The 19,085-nt window shown below is 41.6% G+C and overlaps 1 protein-coding gene across 2 annotated transcripts in view; it reads right to left on the bottom strand.

Annotated features, from left to right (window-relative positions):
- Positions 1-19,085, bottom strand: part of LOC127664689 (leukocyte elastase inhibitor A) — a 230,165-nt gene that overhangs the window by 180,249 nt on the left and 30,831 nt on the right. The gene's annotated exons all lie outside the window — the stretch shown is intronic.

The raw sequence follows: 19,085 nt of genomic DNA, 5'->3' as shown, positions 1-19,085 counted from the left end.
TAGACTAAAAGTGATTCCCATAAATCTGATTAAATTATTCCCTCAGTTCATAATCAAAAAATACACATACAATATTAATTTCCTATCAGGAAGTTAATCTTACTAGGGAAAGCCAGGAAGTAAAGTGATAGGAGGTCTAAGATATCCTGAAAGTGATAAAGCTAAGCCAGGAGGGACTCTTGTACACCAGCCTGTGCCCTGGATTCTGTGGCTCTATGTCTTCCCTGCCTCTGAGCCCTTGGTGAGACAGACAGCTAGGAGGAGGAGTTTGACTGAGCTTATACCACACTGCCTGCAATGAGGCTAGGACCGGGGGGGGGGGGGGGGTATCTGACTCTTGGACATCCAGGCACCTCTGAGTATCTTGGAAGGGCCAAGAAAGGAGTCTATGACCAAAGGCAGGGAACAGAGACTAGCATGGAGCCAGGGAAGGGGAAGGGGAAAGGGAAAGGGAAGCTCTGGCTTGTCCCACTTGTGATTGTCCTTAGCTTGGCAGAGACAGACTTGGTACCTGGGAGCACAGAGAGGCCTTCTATATGACAAGTAAGCTCTGGCCCTGTAGTCGAAGGCAGATCTTGATGAAAGAGACAGTCCATGTTTCTAAACAGTTCATTGGTTGTTCATGGTAGCAAACAGATGCATAACCCTTTTCTCAGTGTCTGACCAGTGATTAAATACGTTTTTCAGGGAGGAATGTCTGGGAAAGGAAGCCTTTTGGCTAAGCCCTCAGGGCCTCTAGGTACACCATTAGCATGGAGAACTCTGTTCAGGGCCTAGGTGGTCACAGGACATGTTTCTTTATGTGAGAAGTGTAACACGTGTTCCAGGTCAGGAATCTGGAATGAGCGGAGAGTCACCTAAGTCTCAGGTGCCCACCGAGTCTCTGGGTCTCAACCTGCTCTACCTTACCAAGCTTCTTGGCATGGTTTTACTGTCCAACAAGGTCCAGAAGATTCAGTTCCAGGACTTATCTCAGTAATGTCATCACACAAGTCCACAAAAGGACAGTGACTTGGATGATCTCTGGAGTCACATTTGTAGCAGCAAATAATGGATCCAGGTGTCATTCTCACACAGTAAATAAAGGAATCGTGCTGTCGACTGAATACGGAACTGGGAGTTAGTAAGTTGTACTAGACAGTTTCATATCAACTTGACACAGGGTAAAGTCACTGAATAGGAAGGAGCCTCGATTGAGAAATGCCTCCATAGCCTATGAGGCAGTCTCTTAACTAGTGATTGAGGTGAGAAACCCCAGCCATTGTGGGTGGAACAACCTCACTTATGTTTATAAGGAAGCAGGCTGAACAAGCCAGGAGCAGCAAGCCAGTAAGCAGCACTCCTCTGTGGCCTCTACATCAGCCCCTGCCTCCAGGTCCCTGTCCTGTTTGAGTTCATCTCTGGATTTACTTTGATGATGAACCATGATGTAAACATATAAGCCAAATCTACCCTTTACTCCCCACATGCCTTGTTCATGGTGTTTTATCACAGCAATAGAAACCCTAACTAGACAAAAGTCAAATGGAATGTACTTCCAGTCTGGTAGACAGATGGTGTCTCATTTTTCAAAAGAGACAAAATGAAGAATACTTTCTATTAGTCTGGTTCCTACTACAAAAACAAAATACTAAATTTTGCCATTATCCTGCTTATTATATAACCCTGGACCACCTACCTAAGAGTGTCATCGTCCATAGACTCGATGCTGACTCATGATCTGAACCCACAGGAAGAAGGTTGCTGAACAGTGTCAAGTGATGAGAAACAAAGAGGAAGAATAAAGCAGACTCAAGCAATAGCAGGAGACATGAGGTCCTTTATATGCTGAAACCTGATGCCCTGAGCACAGTATAATGTGTGTGTGTGTGTGTGTGTGTGTGTGTGTATGTGTGTATGTATATATATGTGTGTGTATGTGTGTGTGTGTGTGTATATGTGTGTGTATGTGTGTGTGTGTGTGTATGTGTATGTATATATATGTGTGTGTGTGTGTGTGTATATATATATGTGTGTGTGTGTGTATATACATATATATATATATATGTGTGTGTGTGTGGTGTGTGTGTGGTGTGTGTGTGTGTGTGTGTAACTTGCAGACAGAAAAACAGCCAAGGTCAGCAAAAAACTAAGTCATAACTCCTACAAGGCTCTGGCTCCAGCCCTAGACTAACTTTGTTTTGTACACTCCTGAGCAAGTACACAGCACTAAAATTTCCTTCTGTCAAAGCTCTGAGAAACTCTTGGGTTGATTTACCTAACCACACCCAATATCAAAAATTCACCTAGAACATGTTCCTCAGAGTTGCATATGGGCCATTATAACAGAGGCCATCTCAATAGAAGTTCCTCCCACCTACTGTTAGCATCACAGAAGGCCCTGTTTTATATCAAATTGATAAGAAATATAATCTGGACACACATTAGAGAAATATTTCACCAAGTCTGACTTGGTGGGGTTACTTGCAGGAGCATTAGTGACTCTGACAGCTGCTCTCTGGAAAAGCTCACTCAAGCCCCACGGCCACTCATTAAGGTGCAACACTGAGGCAGCTTGAGCAACTCGAGGACATGTCCACTGAAGTGTCCTCTCCCTTCGCCACTTCTCACTGTCATGCAACCTTAGAGAAGGCATTCTTGAGCCTTGGAATTTCCTCATGAGTACTTTTACCTTCCTTTTGCTATCCTCGGCTCACCCCACTCATCCAAGAGGGAATTTTTTAAACTGAAGGATATAGCTAAACTAAGAGAGGAAATGGCATAGCTGCCTGAATCTCTCTCTGTCTCTCTGTCTCTCTGTACCTCTCTCTCTCTCTCTCTCTCTCTCTCTCTCTCTCTCTCACACACACACACACACACACACACACACACATACACACACACACATACATATAATACATATACATACACATACACACACATATATATGTATATATATACATATATATGATAATTGTGAAAACTTCTGAGAGTAGGGTTGACAAGCAGCCTTTCTAAGAGCTGTTGTAGTGCCAAAACCCACTGGCTCTACTCCTCCTTCTACCATGAATGAGGAAGAGAAATAGGATGGCTTCCACACACATGTTGCAAGGCCCTCCTTACCTCAACTTTGGGAAACAAAGTCCTCACCCTACACCGTGAATATGCCTTGGCTTGTAAGTGTTGAATGAGACTTTTCAAAAATAAAATGCATATCTCCAGGACACATGGATCTGCATGCCTCACCCATTTTGACTTGACTTAACATAGTGTTACAGTTATATCCAGTATAGGAGAACCCTGCAGTGGGAAGCCATGCTATGGGAGTGACTTTGTACATACTAGAGACAGCATCAGGAAAGGTTTGATGTGTTGAGGCAGGCCAGGGCAAAAGTGTGCCTGTGAGCATGTAGGGCTAAGCACAGCGGTGATTTGGAGCCAAACAACGTCTCCCTGCCTAGCTGACATCAGATGGCCTCAGGGACCTTTCAGTTGCACTGCTGTCCCCTTGGCAAATATACCCTCGAGTTTCCCTCATGTCCAGTCCTGTGCATCACTTTCCTGTAGAGTCTTTTATTGACAGAATAGTCTGCTTATCAGCTGTCCCCTTTCCCATGTCTTACTCTGTTTCCTGTTAGTATTACAGAGCCCCACAGACTGGGTAACTTATAAACAATAGGAGTTTCCCTTCATGATCCTGGAGGATGTGAAGTCCAAGAGTATGGCTCCAACTTCTGATGGTGTCTTTTTGTTGCTTCACCAAGAGGCAGAGGACAGCATCTGGAAGAGAGTAGATTTGACTTGTGAACTTGGATCCCATGTCATTGTCTTTTTCTTCTTATAAATCCATGGGTGACCCAACCCAATGATCTCATCTAATCTTAGTCAACTCATTTCCACATACATCAATACATTTATTTGGGCATAAGTTTTTGGCTCATAAAACCGGGAATACAAACTACCTGACACCAGATTCCATGAGAGCCTGTGCTTAGGCACCAGTAACTCTATTGTTCTTATTAGAGTATCACTTTTGGAGCACAGCTGGCTACCCATGGACAGCACATATCCATGAAAGCTGACACTAGACTGTATGTCTCCTTCTAGCTGTATCAAATTGCCTACAAAAGTGCCTTGGCATAAACCTAACCTAAGAAATGAGTGGCCTTTCTAATGAGAGCCTTACAACAATCAAGAGAGAAAATGAAGAAAACACTATGATCATGTGTGAAGCCATGATCCTCCTCTCCTCCCAGGCTCATGGCTTAAGAGCATCAATAGTGTGAAATGGCCATGCTTGGTAAGGGAACCATACAGAGGTACTGCAATGTCCATCAAAATGCCAATGCCATTCAGCATAGAAATATAAAAAATTAAATAATTTGAGAGCACAAAAGACCTCAGATAATCAGTGTAATCCTGAGTAAAAGCAGTAATTCTGTCACCATTCAAGTTGTATGACAAAAGAGGGAATGGTATGGCCCTCAAAATGTAGACACACTAATAAAATAAAATATTCAGATATAAGTCCATACAGTGATTGATTTTTGACAAAAATGCACAAAACATTCCCTGGAGAAAGATAGTCCTGGGAACACGGGACACCATCTTACACAGAAATCAACTCCAAATGGAACAAAGAGCTTAGTGTTCTACTTTCTGAAATTGCTGGAGGAGAAAATGGATAGATTGTCTTCAGAATGGGAAGCAGAGCATCAATACCCAGAATATACAACGAACTCAAAAGCTAAATAAAAAAAAGCCATTTCTGAACACAGTTTTTAAAAAAGAACAATCAGTAAATACTTGTGAAGATCTGGAGCATAGTTAACCATGAAGGAGATACAACTAAAACTATTTTGAGGTTCTAGTTCTTATCAGAATGGCTGTCATCAAAAAAACAAATGCGGACAAGAGCATGTTTATATATAGAGTCTGTGTCAATGTCTGTGGCCTGAGTTACTACCAAAGGCCAAGCAGATGTCCATGTCTTGACTGCAACTGGAGACCTTGTAGATGTTGCCAAGAGGGGACATGCTGATCTCAGTGGCCAATACTGCTACCTTAGGCCATGGGAACATCCAAACCCATGCTGCTGCTGAGTGCAGTGTCTGAGTCCATGGTCCTAAGGCAACTAACTATCTGGGCTCTGCACTGATGGTCCCTGTTTCCATTAAGAGGCTTGCAGATACAGCATTGTGCTGAGCTGGCCTTGTCAACCTCCACCTCAGGAGACTAGGCTATGCCCCTTATCTAGGCAGCAGAGTAGAGTTGACTCTAATGGTAAGAGAGAAGGTGAGTCAGCCCCTAGGGCATGAGGGACAGAGAACTGACCCCACTCCTGGTCTGCTGTGGCATGGTTTTGGTGAAGGAGACAGGTTCCTCCCCACCCCTGCTCCTCACTCCTTGTCACCTTCAACAGGTAGGACAGCTGCCTTTTTGTGATGTCATGTGAGTATTCTGAGTCAATTTTATATTCTTAGTGGGTTGAACTATTAGTCTTCTGACTATTTCTTCCTGTCATCTGTTTGCTTCCTTTGAAAAAAAGCCCTGTAGCAGAATCCCCCCCCAATTAATTTAAATATTAATACAACCAGAAGCCTGTGATTGGACAAGGAAAAGGGAGGCCGAGCTAAGAGTTTCAGAGACAGAGGGACAGGAAGGAAAGAAGGAAGATGAATGAAGAGTAAGATGATCCAGATTCCATGTGCCTTTAAATAGCCATATATAGCTATGAAGATCATAAAGGATAGAATAATTGGGGCAATTTGTCTTATCTAGGTGGGCAATTTATATTCTTATCAATTGGCTCTGAAATTATTGTGTGGGCATCTTGTGAATTGAGAATTTATTGCTATATAAATCTGACGGATTAATTCCAAGCTTCTAGAGTTTTGATTTACTGGGTTAAGGGGGATTTGTGACAACTAGCTGCTGGGGGAAGATGGCCGAAGCTACTCTGAGGCAGGTAAACCTGTGCTGGGAAGACTGCACCATTGATAGCTGGGTAGCCTAGAGGCAGAGGCTGCAAGACCTCTGGAGTGGAGAGTAGTAGGGTATAGCCCAACAAAGCCCTTGGCCACAAGTGACTTGTCAAGGGTCTCAGGCTTCCTGTCTTGACATGGGAGACTTGCTTAGCACTGTGCCTGTGTACCCCCACGGGAAACATGGCCTTTCTTGTGAATATTAAGTGTGGTCTGCTTTTAAGTGTAGAGAATATTTGCAGATTTGGAAGTGTGGAGACTATTAACAGAGTTCAGAGTTTAGAGTGAAGAGTATTTGCCATGGCAAAGAGTAGAAAGTTCTCCTTACAACTGAGTTAGTAGTTAATAAAATTTCAGGTTTCTGCTTTTGGAGGGGATCTACGTTTTTGGTCTGGATCCTTATTACCTCTACCTGAATGGTCAGGGTCTAGAAACCCATACTATGGGCTGCAAGGGAATGAAGACAGGACATAGACATAGACATAGACATATGTTCAGAAAGCTGGTGTCCAGAGGGGTGTGAAGCTATACTTACAACTGTGGCCACCCAGAATCCCAGTATGTTTATTATGCACAGCAGATGGGAAGGATCGCTAGTATAGATAGGAGGTCTCTGTAGGCAAGCAGTCTCTGACTGTAATCACCTAGGATGAGGAAGTGGCAGCTGCTAGTTTTTGAGACAGTGGTGTCATGCTTATAGTCAGGCACCCCAAGGAAGGCTCTGCCATCCCTCTGATCCTCATCCAGGTAAGGTTTTGCCGCTAGCATGGGGCTGAGGCATTGGAGTCCTCCACACATGGTCACACCCATGCCACTAATACACATTGATTCAGTAATTCACTAACTCAAGACTTCCTCCAATCCCCATGCCTAACAGAACAGAAGAAAAACCTAGATGGAGTCTGTCAGTACTTGACAATAGCAAGCCAAATCTAAGTTGTCATCTGACCTTCAGACAAATCAGAGAGAACGATAAAAATCTAGACTTTTTAAATCCACACAGATCCCTCTGCTTTGATTCTTACTAAAGTAAGTCACCAATCTCTCCTGGGAAGAATCCCGTAAAGAACAATAGCTACAATAACAACAACAGCAACCACAGCAACAATAACAACAATGTGGGAAAAAAACAACTATAAAAATAACATCAACATTATCATCAACAACACCAATAACACCAGTACTTAATGACCAGACTTACTGTGGCTCAGAGTTTCAGATATCTGGACCCACAGTTGATCATTTAAGTTATTTTGGGCCCATGGTATGGGAGAGCATCATGGCAGTAAGTGTGTAATGTGTAGGAAACTGTTCCCCTGCCCCACTGGCCAGGAAGCTTAAAGAAACGAAGAGGCTTGGGGATCCAAGAGCTCTTTCAGGGCATACAACCCCCACCAGCAGTGGCCGTGCTTTCTCCAAATACTGTTTGCTCTAAAAGTTCTGTTAACTCTCAGTTACACCATAGGCTGGTGACTAAACCTTTACCACATGGAACTATGGGGGAGAATCTGGGTCCAAACCCTAATACTGCGGTTATCCACACAGTTAATTTTCTATCTCTCAGTCACTGGCTTATCAGAAAAATAATTTTGAACTGACTAATCTCTTAGTTTTATGTTGCTCCTTTCTTTAACTTGTTCTTTGTCCCCCTCTGCCCAGCTTGCCAGAATTCAAGTGACCTGAATGATGTCAATCTACCAATGATGTCGACACTCTTGGAAATAGGAACAATGGAAAACATGGATGTATTTAGAACAAGCCACTCATTAAAGAGTATGCTGTCTATTTCAAAAGGAAAACATGCCTGTCTTTTTTTTTATTAAACTAATAAAATTTATCTTAAAATATGCAACTCAGTATTGACATTTTTTAAGTCACCAAAACAATTTGTAATAGTTAAATGCCTCTTAAATGTACATGATATCTTCTTAAGCTAAAAGTAATATGTAAAAACTAAAAGTAATATGAGTAAAAACTCAACCAGTTTTTAAAATCTCTTTGGAACATTAAACATGAGTGCCATAGGAGGAAAAACAATATTAGCCACCCAGTACTCCCAGAGCTCCCAGGGACAAAACCATCAACCAAAGAGTACACTTGGAGTTACCCATGGCTCCAGACACATAGGCAGCGGAGGATGGCTTTGTTGGACACCAAAGGGAGGAGAGGTCCTTGATCCTGAAAAGACTCTATGCTGCATTTAGAGGAATACCAGGACAGGGAAGAGGGAGAGGGTTGTTTGGGGAACAGGGGGGGAGGGGAGATGGCTTATGGGAATTTCGGGGGAGGAGACTGGGAAAGGAGAAAACATTTGAAATGTAAATAAAGAATATATCTAGTTAAAAAAATTCAAAAAAAAAGAAGTAGGATAAAAATCTCTTATGAAGTCCTCTATGAAAGGAAATTGTGACAGGTTCTTGATTAGATAGAAACCATTCCATCTCCAAGGGAAAATATGCAGTGTAACTATGGCTTCATGAATGAATTGGGTAGTGTTCCTTCTGTTTTTTTGTGGAATAGTTTGAAGAGTATTGGTATTAGGTCTTCTATGAAGGTCTGATAGAATTCTGCACTACACCCATCTGGTCCTGGGCTTTTGTTGGTTGGAAGACTTTTAATGACTGCTTCTAATCCTGCTTTTCCAGGAATTATGGGACTGTTTAGATGGTTTATCTGATCCAGATTTAACGTTGGTACCTTGTATCTGTCTAGAAAATTGTCCATTTCATCCAGATTTTCCAGTTTTGTTGAGTATAGGTTTTTGTAGTAGGATCTGATGATTTTTAGAATTTACTTGATTTTGGTTTTTAAGTCTCTCTTTTCATTTCTGAGTTTGTTAATTTGGATACTGTCTCTGTGCCCTCTGGTTAGTCTGGCTAAGGGTTTATCTATCTTGTTAATTTTTTTCAAAGAACAAGCTCATGGTTTTGTTGATTCCTTGTATAGTTCTTTTTATTTCTAATTGGTTGATTTCAGCCCTGAGTTTGATTATTTCCTGCCTTCTTCTCTTCTTGGGTGCATTTGATTCTTTTGTTCTAGAGCTTTCAGGTGTTCTGTTAAGCTTTTTGGGATCCAGAGAGCTTGGCTCAATGCCCCCAGCTGAGCTGTTTGCACAGGTTTCTTGAGAGAAAAACATCCTGTGGCTTAGCTTGATTCCTGCCTTCCTGCCTGGTGTGGTAAGGACTTCCCAGGTGCCTGACCTATGACTATAATTGTTTTTTTCCTGTTCCCTTCCCTAGCCTCTAGTATATATATTGCTGGTCTCTCAGTAAAGCTTGGGCATTCTCCTTGCAGAATGACCTGTGTCTGTTTTTTGTTAATCCCCCAGGCCTATGCCTGATACTCTTACGTGGCAGTGCTGGCGCTGTCAAAGCTGGTAGTGGATGTTCTTTCCTGTTTCTTTTTGGAAGCACTCAGAGCTGAGTTTTCCTCTTAGCACTGCTTTCATTGTATCCCTTAAGTTTGGGTATGTTGTGCCTTCATTTTCACTAAATTCTAAAATTTCTTTAATTTCTTTATTTCTTCCTTGACCAAGTTCTCATTGAGTAGGGTATAGTTCAGGTTCCATGTGTATGTGGACTTTCTGTTGTTTTTGTTGCTATTGAAAACCAGCCTTACTCTGTATTGATCTGATAGGATGCATGGGATTATTTCAATCTTCTTGTCGCTGCTGAGGCCTGTTTTGTGATCAATTAAATGGTCAATTTTGGAGATGGTACCATGAGGTGCTGAGAACAAGGTATATTCTTTTGTTTTATGATGGAATGTTATATAGATATCTGTTAAATCCATTTGGTCCATAACTTCTGTCAGTTTCAATGTGTCTCTGTTAAGTTTGTGTTTCCATGATCTGTCCATTGATGAGAGTGTGGTGTTGAAGTCCCCCAATATTATCATTTGAGGTGCAATGTGTGCTTTAAGTATTAGTACAATTTTCTTTATGAATGTGGGTAACCTTGCATTTGGAGCATAGATGCTCAGAATTGAGGGGCCTTCTTTGTAGATTTTTTTCTTTGATTTGTGTGAAGTGTCCTTCATTATTCTTTTTGATAACTTTTGGTTGAAAGTTGTTTTTATTTGGTATTAGAATGTCTATTTCAGCTTGTTTCATGGGACCATTTGCTTGGAAAATTGTTTTCCAGCCCTTTACTTTGAGGTAGTGTCTGTCTTTGACACTGAGGTGCGTTTCCTGCATGTAGTATAATGCATTCTGTTTAACTATGTTACGCATGTCTGTTTTTCTGTGTCTTTTTATTGGTTCATTGATGTTAAGAGATATTAAGGAGTGGTGATTGATACTTCCTCTTATTATTGATATTATTTTTATGTTTTATGGCTATCTTCATTTGGGTTTGTTGAAAAAAAGATTACTTTATTGCTTTTTCTAGGGTGTATTTTCCCTCCTTGTGTTGATGTTTTCCATCTGTTATCCTTTGTAGTGCTGGATTTGTGGAAAGATATTGTGTAAATCTGTTTTTGTCATAGAATATCTTGATTTCTCCATCTATGGCAATTGAGAGTTTTGCTGGGTATAGTAGCCTGGGCTGGCATTTGTGTTTTCTTAGGGTCTGTATAACATATGCCCAGGATCTTCTGGCTTTTAGAGTCTCTGGTGAGAAGTTTGATGTAATTCTGATAGGTCTGCCTTATATGTTACTTGATCTTTTTCCCTTACTGCTTTTAATATTCTATCTTTGTTTTGTGCATTTGGTGTTTTGACTATTATATGATGGGAAGAATTTCTTTTCTAGTCCAATCTATTTGGAGTTCTGTGAGCCTCTTGTATGTTTATGGGCATCTTTAGGCTAGGGAAGTTTTTTTCTATAATTTTGTCAAAGATTTTTACTGGTCCTTTAAGATGTAAATCTTTGCTCTCTTCTATACCTATTATCCTGAGGTTTAGTCTCATTGTTTCTTGGATTTCCTGGATGTTTTGGGTAAGGACTTTTTTGGATTTTGCATTTTCTTTGGCTGTTTTGTCAATGTTTTCAATGTTATCTTATTCACCTGAGATTCTCTCTTCTATCTCTTTCATTCTGTTGCTGATTTTTGCATTTATGACTCCTGATCTCTTTCCTAGGTTTTCTACTCCAGGGTTGGACACTTTGTGATTTCTTTATTGTTTCTGTTTCCATTTTTAGATCCTGGATGGTTTTGTTCAATTCGTTTACTTGTTTGCTTGTGTTTTCTTGTAACTCTTTAAGGGATTTTTGTATTTCCTCTTTAAGGGCTTCTAGCTATTTACCTGTCTTCTGTATTTCTTTAAGGGGGTTATTTATGTCCTTCTTAAAGTCCCAGATCATCATCATGATATGTGATTTTAAATCATAGTCTTACTTTTCTGGTGTGTTGGAGTATCCAAAGCTCACTGTGGTGGGAGAAGTGGGTTATGATAATGCCAAGTGGTCTTGGTTTCTGTTGCATATGTTCTTGCCCTTGCCTCTGGCCATCTGGTTATCTCTGGTGTTTGCTGGTCTTGCTGTCTCTGATTGTGGCTTGTCCCTCCTTCAAGCCTGTATGTCAATACTCCTGGGAGACCAGTTGTCTCCTGGAGGAATTTAGATATGGGAAGCTATGGCATAGGATCAGCTCAGACAGAAACAGGAAGAATCCTGTTCTAGTCTGCTCCAAGGTTCCTGTGTCCTGAGGTCTCGGGGCAGGTCCCTCAGGTCAGAAGTGGTAGTCTTACCTGTGCCCACAGGCTTGTCAGCACTCCTGGGAGACTTGTTCTCTCCCAGTAGTATTTGGGTATGGAACACTGTGGCACAAGATCAGTTCCAGGTGCAGATGTAATTCGGAAGGTTCCTATCCAAGGCGCCATGCCTCTCTTTAATACAAGCTGGAACACAATAAGGTAGCAGACACACAGAGCATTTCTACAACTGGAAATGGAGACCATTGAGAACAAGAGTCCTCCTCAGCCCAGCTCTACTTCACTCAAGAACTCAGGTACCAGACCATCTACTGTCACCAAAATTCACCCTGGGCAGATGATTTGAGCATGTTATCTGCTGCTAGTGATGATTAAGAATGAACACACACACACACACACACACACACAGAGCGAGAGAGAGACAGACAGACAGACAGACAGACAGAGACAGATTTATACAAATAAGCAAAGGAAAAATGAAACTCTCTGGAGTTGGAGGGCTTCCAAACAGAGGAGAAAGCACGGAGCTGCTATCTAGGGGATTGAGGGAGAGTGCTTATGGCAGCAACCACTCAGACTATGGTAATTTTTATTGAGATTAGTTAGTTCACTGGGCATCTCATTGGTGGGCCTGATATGGATCCACAGACTGTGAGCATTCCCCTGGGCCAGGCAGGGAGGTGATCAGGGGCTGTTTATTCACCGCTCATCCAAACTTGTCTACACTGAAGCCCCACCCTGTCTGTCTCTAGATTTCTCTTTTAGTTGCTGATCTTGGCTCTCTGTTTGCTGCTGTCCCAGGTCAGCAGTGCTAATCAATGTCTTAGAGGCTTTCCTGGTGTTTGATCTTGACTGGTGACTTGCTGGCTGGTTTTTGAACTATGTTCTCTTTGTTCTCACATTTATGTGCCTATTTGTGGTCTAACTGTGGGCCTTTTCACTTACTTCCTTAAAGACACTAATTCCTGCCTTAGTGGATACCAGAGTGCATGCCTACCTTTCATCACAAACGCCAGTGGACAGACACAGACAGCAGGGATCATTTATTCTGTATTATGGATTAAAGTTTTATCTGACTCTATTATTTTATTAATTCTTTAATCTTTTTTTTTTTTACAGTCCAGACTTTATCCCTGTCCTTGTCCAACCTCTGACTGTTCCACATCCCGTACCTCCTCCCCTTGACTCCCTGTTTCCAAGAGGATGTTCCCACCTCCCCAATCCACCCCACCAGACCTCCCCACTCCTTGGGGCCTCAAGTCTCCTGAAGGTTAGGTACTAACTCATATCAGTTGGTATATATTGCCTGGTTGGTGGCTCAGTGTCTGCTAGATCTCTGGGGTCCAGGCTGTTGAGACTGCTGATCTTCCTATAGGGTTTCTTTCCTCCTCAACTTCTTCCAGCTTTTCCCTAATTTGACCACAGGGGTCACCAGCTTCTGTCTATTGGTTGGGTGTAAATATCTGCATCTGACATTTTCAGCTGCTCGTTGGGCCTTTTGGAGGGCAGTCGTGACAGGTCCCTTTTTGTGAATACACCATAGCATCAGTGATAGTGTCAGGTTTTGGAGTCTCCCCTGGAGCTGGATCCCAATTTGCGCCTATCACTGGACCTCCTTTTCCTTGGGCTTTTCTCCATTTTGTACCGGCAGTTCAATAAAGCAAGTCAAGTTTTTAGAAGTAAATTTGCTTTTTGACCTTTGATTGGGGAGCTTGGTGTTTGTGTTGGGCTATGGTTTGTTCACATAGAGATGTAAAGTGTCACGTTCATTCTACTCTAATGACCATTTAATTAAATTGCTTTCAAGAGTCTTAACGTTCTACATAGCTTTTTTAATTCACAGTGTTTGATTTAGGATGGTATCTTCTAGGTCTAGGTATGGTGTTAGAATGAAGGCTTTTTTTCTCCTTAAGGCTGAACAGAGTTTCATTGTTTTTACACACACGCATCACGCTCTGTTTTCCTGTTCATCTGTTGGTGGACACAGGCAGATCTCTAACTAGGCTGTTAGGATTAACATTGTGATAAAAGCAGGTGTTACCATCTTTTGCTCATACAGATTTCATTTGGATTTACAGATTTTAGCTCTTTTAGGTATATATTGAACAGTGAGATTGCTGAACCATATGGTAGCTCTGAGAGACCAAATTGTTTCAGTTCAGACTCCATCTTAGGGAACTTGACCTAACTTTAAAGTCAAGTAAACTAATAAGCTGGTACCTAGCTTCAGTTTCCAGTTACTCCCAACAAGACCTGCATCTCCAGGCTCTTCTCCCCCCCATAGTTTCCAGGTTACTACCCAACAAATCTTCACCTCCAAGCTACAAGCTCACCCCTGCCTAACAACCACCAATTAAGAGAAAAGTAGAAGTTAAGTTTATGATTTGGCTCCCAGCACCAGCCAATTATGCTAAAGACCATAAAAGCCCCCCTCCCCCAGTTAGATACTTTCCAGGTTAGAAACACTCACCCCTCCCTTGTCATTTCCTATAAAACCTTGAACTGATGAGTGTTCAGGGCTTTTCTCCACCAGAATCTTCCTGTGGGTCCTGGATAAGTTAAGCCATAGCTCGACCTTGTAAATAAAGACCCTGGTGTGATTACATTGGATCAGTTCCCGATTGGTCTTTCGGGATTCATGAACATTTCATTAGTACTATAGGTCCACTTGGAATTTTTTAAGCACACTGCATATTGTTTTCTATAATATTTGTATAGATTTGTGTTCCCAGAGATAGTGAATAAGGGTTTCTTTACTTCAGTTCCTTTTGGAAATATATTATCTCGAATGTTTAGGTTTTATTTTTATTTATACATGCATTAAAAAAATTCATTCTATATGTTCTTTGCACATGGTACTGTGCAAAAAAGTCATTTCACACAGTATACATTGTATAATGTTCACACCCTCCCTTCTATTTTCTTGGTGTTTTTTTTTTTATTTTTATTTTTATTTTTTTTAATTTTTTTTAATTTATTGATATATTTATTTACATTTCAAATGATTTCCCCTTTTCTGGACCCCCACTCCCCAAAAGTCCCATCAGTCCCCTTCCCTCCCCCTGTTTTCCCACCCAACCCTTCCCACTTCCCTGTTCTGATTTTGTTCTATACTTCTTCACTGAGTCTTTCCAGAACCAGGGGCCACTCCTCCGTTCTTCTTGTTCCTCATTTGATGTGTGGATTATGTTTTGGGTATTCCAGTTTTCTAGGTTAATATCCACTTATTAGTGAGTGCATACCATGATTCATCTTTTGAGTCTGGATTACCTCACTTAGTATGATGTTCTCACCACCAGCAAGGCAGGACTCGTCAGCCCTCCCTTTTTTATATGAGCAGCTGAGTGGGGAAAGGGAGTAATTTGTCTTAGATCTAACTAGACATTTGTGTAAAATATGAATTAAAAGCAAAAGCTGGGAAGTAAGTTCAGGCATATCATAGTGAAGATATAGTCAAAAGACAAAGGAAGGAAGTTAAACTAAACTGCAAACTCATGGACTGAGCCGATGGATGAACATCTGAAAAGATGCAGTAAGAAAGGCAGCAATAGGAGTCAAGCTTCGGAGCCGAGCGGGCTGCACTCAGACTCAGGCAGAGACAAAAGGGCAGGGCACACAGGCTGTGCTTGCACTGAATTGACAGTGCGTGGGTCAGGGTCAGTGCACACCCTCCTTGAAGGCTGGGAAAGTTTCACTCCCCATTTCCAGGACCCAGCCTGTTATCTGGCATGCCGGCTGCAGTATTTAATGAATAAACAATTCACATGCTGGCAGAGAATGACGAAAATGCAAAGAGGCTAGTGGCCTACTGGGAAGCAGAGGTGAAGTTGTAGGAACTGGAAACTGAGAGCAAAGGATGTGCCACGCCTACTGAATGGAATCTCAACAGCTTTAACAGAGAACTCCGTGCAGTTAGAGAAGCTAAGTGAACTTCTGTAGGCCTTGAGGTAGAACTGATTACTTTCCTAGTTGTCTGATGAAAGCAGCAAATCCAGACGGCAGGAGGGAGAAAGGGTCAAGGAGCAAGGGGAGGGTAGATGAGAACTTAAGGTCTATTTCTCTTTATTCTTGCCTTCTTGGTCATAAACACACAAGAGCCTTAAGAAACATCCTCCTCCCCTCTCCCCCACATTCCTGTTCAGTAGGAGTCTCTCCTCCAGCTTCTTCAGATGAAATTTGTTCTGTTTCAATTTCTTCGGCTCCAAGGAAAACAGGAAAATCCTTCACAGACCCTTGTTTATGTCTGCTGTCTAATATCTTGAGTGCCCTTTCCTGAGGAAGGCCATCTTACCCCACCTGGACCAGGCTCTTGACCATGTATTTCCTGAGCTAAGCCCCATAGTCACTGTCTGTTTCTACTAAGTGGGACTGCATCCTATGACAGCAGGGCCTACTCTGGGTGATGCTGTAGGAGCCATCTTCCTGACATACTGATTCATTAACTTTGGCTATGTACTAAGGCTAGGATTGCAGGATCACAATTCAGGTATGAAGGAAATGCTGAAATTTTTTTTCTATAATGACCCCATTGATTATATTATCTCCCAGCAAATGCACAGGGATGTTTGCATGTCATGTCTTTACCAAATCAATTTTTAGCCAAATCATCCAATATTTTGGAGACTGCAGGCCATCACCTCTTTTTTCCTATCTGGAAAGATGCCTTTCCATCTACAAACCCCTTCCCAGAAAACAGACCTCAGAATTTCCTGTGGCAAGAGCTACAGAAGGCTGACTCTTCGTGAGAGGGTGTGGGATTTTAAAAGAGAACTGCCTATCCTAGGTTTGTGTATTTGAATATTTGGTTCCAGCTGGTAGTGCTATTTGGGGATAGTAAACCATCTTTAGGAGGCAGCACCTTGCTTGAAGATATGCTTCACTGGAGGCAGGTTTTCTGGGTTTGTAGCTTTATTTTTCTGCTTCCTGTGTTTGGGTAATGTGGTCATTCTGCTTCCTGTTGATACCACCATGCTGTAATACATGGCCTCCCTGTCATTGTAGATACTGCACATCCCACTATAACAGAGGTTTTCAACCTTTGGGTTAAGACCCTTTGGAGGGTTGCCTGACACTTTCAGAGGGTCTTCCTAAGACTGTCTGAAAACACGTATTTCTGATGGATGGACTTAATAACTGAGACAGCACTCCTCTGTCTGCCTGCAGGCAGCTTCACCAACATGAAGAGCACGTGGTGTGATGATATCATCACTCCAGCCCCATCACATATACCTGAAACAAATATAAGGGTATGTGACAGAGTGGGCTCTGATGTACTTATTCAGACCAGTCACAGAACTGTAGAGCAAATACTGTGTTAAAAGTAGCATTGTTGAAAGTAACAAGACACTTCATGCATTAGACTTGCTGGATAAATGCAAAGTCAACAATTAACACAAAACAAAACAAAATCTGTGCCATGGAAGCTTAACGTGGATGCTAATAGGTCTTTTTATAGTCTGTGGTTGATGTGAATGTTGTCCTCTTATTATAATAACTAGTATGTAAAAAATGTTAAATCATAAAACACTTTAATGAATGATATTGAATTAAACTATAGCATGCATCGTATTTTGTATTACCTAGCCTATTGTTACATACTATTTCCTTTTTCTTTTTCTTTTTTCAGAAGTAAACCAAAAGCAACTTTATTCACCTTGGGGTAGGGGTTAGGGGTTAGGGGTGGGATGCTTCTTACTGGTTAGGGTCCTGGTCAGGCTCCAGGCTGACAGCAACTACCTTGAAAGGGCAGAGCAGTCTCAGGATAATAAAGGAATTTGTAAATTGAGGGTTAGTAAGAGCCCAGGGTGTGGTCCATAGCCGATGTAGGCACAGGCTCAAGAGTATTCTAAGGCAGCCATCTTATCTCAAGCTTCATGAGGCTCACTCAGGCCAGGTGATTTTTTACTGCAGGTGAGAAGAATGTAGGCCTTGAGGACATTCAGTAAGATGCTGGCCACAGACTAAAGCCTGGAATTACCCTGGGCTGTTCAGTAGTAAATACACACAGCTTTTTACATGCCAATTGAAGATCAATAAGGTGGTTTCCAAACTGCTTTTTTTAGGGGCTGGGGAGATAGTCCCTCTGGTAAGACCTTGCTGTGTCTAATTTCTTTCTTTTTTTTTAAACATTGCTAAATTAATTTAATATGGGATAGAAACATTTTATGATAGAATGGAAGATTTATGTGGAAAATATTTCTGATAAAATTATAGAAAAACATAAAAAACAGTTAGAATTGAAGATTATCATTGAAATTTTTATATAGATATAATAATGGTAGGCATAAAAGTATTCCTAAGTTGATTGAAAATAGAATTATAAACTTTTTCTGATAAACTTGAAGATTTACATGGAAAATATTTCTGATAAAATTGAAATATATAGAAAAACATGTTAAAATAATATTTTCATTAGAAAACCATCCCATTGGGGACCCTGTGCTCAATCCATTGGTTGGCTGTGAACCTCCTTTTTTGTATTTGTCAGGCACTGAAAGAGCCTCTCAGGAGACAGCTATATCAGGCTCCTGTCAGCAAGCACTTGCTGACATCCACAATAATGTCTGGGTTTGGTAACTGCATATGGGGTGAATCCCCAGGTGGGGAATTCTCTGAATGGCCATTTTTTCAGTCTCTGCTCCATACTTTGTATCTCCTCCCATGGGTATTTTGATCCCCCTTCTAAGAAGAACCAAAGTATCCACACTTTGGTCTTCCTTCTTCTTGAGCTTCATGTGGTCTTTGAATTGTATCTTGTGTATTCTGAGCTTCTGGGCTAATATCCACTTATCAGTGAGTGCATACCATGTGTGTTCTTTTGTGGTTGGGTTACCTCACTCAGGATGATTTTTCTAGTTCCATTCATTTCTCTAGGAGCTAGAAAAAGAACCCAAGGAGCTGAAGAGGGTTGCAACCCCATAGGAGGAACAACAATAAGAACCAACTAGTACCTCCAGAGCTCCTAGGGACTAAACCACCAACCAAAGAGTACACATGGAGGGACCCATGGCTCCAACTGCATATGCAGCAGAGGATGGCCTTGCCAAACATCAATGAGAAGAGAAGCTCTTGGTCCTGTGAAGGCTCTATGTCCCAGTGTAGGGGAATGCCAGAACTGGAAAGCTGGAGTGGGTGGGTTGGCAAGCAGGGTAGGGCAGAAGGGATAGGGGGTTTTCAGAGGGGAAATGAAAGGGGATAACATTTGAAATGTAAATAAAGAAAATATCTAATAAAAAAGGAAAAGAAAACCATCCAAAAATAACAGGCTTCATAGAGAAGAATGATAAGAAAAGGAAATATAGTGAGGATTTTTAACAGTATGATTTTTACCCCAATAATTAGAGCAGCAATTGAGAAACAGCAATGTGGTGTTTGTTATGGAGTTCTATCAACTGAATCTATGAAGCCAAACATACTAAAACCATTTTGGTAGCAAACAACCAGGCTTTGCTGACAAGGATACCACCTAC

Source organism: Apodemus sylvaticus, chromosome 14, assembly GCF_947179515.1.
Source record: "Apodemus sylvaticus chromosome 14, mApoSyl1.1, whole genome shotgun sequence".
Taxonomy (NCBI): domain Eukaryota; kingdom Metazoa; phylum Chordata; class Mammalia; order Rodentia; family Muridae; genus Apodemus; species Apodemus sylvaticus.
This window is presented reverse-complemented; position numbering and strand designations above follow the sequence as displayed.